General features: G+C 25.4%; 1 long non-coding RNA gene across 3 annotated transcripts in view; it reads right to left on the reverse strand.

Annotated features, from left to right (window-relative positions):
- Positions 1 to 568, reverse strand: part of LOC112679632 — a 1421-nt gene that overhangs the window by 677 nt on the left and 176 nt on the right. For 2 of the 3 annotated variants that reach the window (XR_003148232.1, XR_003148231.1), the window contains exon 2: positions 393 to 496. This is a non-coding gene — a long non-coding RNA (uncharacterized LOC112679632). Of the gene's footprint in view, positions 1 to 56; positions 109 to 392; positions 497 to 568 lie in introns of all 3 variants that reach the window. The other variant, XR_003148233.1, reaches the window with a different exon arrangement.

Here is a 568-nt window from a genome sequence, read left to right on the forward strand (position 1 = left end):
TATTCCATTAAACATTTAATGCATAAAATTCAACAAATATTATTATAAGTGGTTACCTGGCTCTCGAAGGACACTTTGTTAAGGTTGAAACAAAGGAAAATCCAAGTTCTGAAAAGAAACATATTAGACTTATTAAGATATAATATGTAAATAAGATGAATTTGATTTTTATTCCATTAAATATTTAATGTATAAAATTCAAAAAAAAAAATTTATAAGTAGTTACCCGGCTGTCGAAGGATACCTCCTTAAGATTGAAACGATAAAAAATCCTAGTTCTGAAAAGAAACATAACATACTTATTAAGATTTTATAATTATTAGTTAATTGTTGTCATAGGATTTAAAGATATATAATATCTTATGTAAATTAAATGAATTTGATTTTTATACCATTAAATATTCAAAGTGTAGAGTTCAGAAGGAGAAATGAAAAGGGGATCCCCGGCTCCCGGAGGAAAATTGATTTGGGTCGGTCCAAAAAAAAATCCCAAGTTCTGAAAAAGAAACATAAAAAAAAATGTATTAAAATTTGAATATTTTGAAACAAAAAGAGATTGATTATTTTA

Source organism: Sipha flava, unplaced genomic scaffold, assembly GCF_003268045.1.
Source record: "Sipha flava isolate LNK unplaced genomic scaffold, YSA_version1 165_pilon_pilon, whole genome shotgun sequence".
Classification (NCBI taxonomy): domain Eukaryota; kingdom Metazoa; phylum Arthropoda; class Insecta; order Hemiptera; family Aphididae; genus Sipha; species Sipha flava.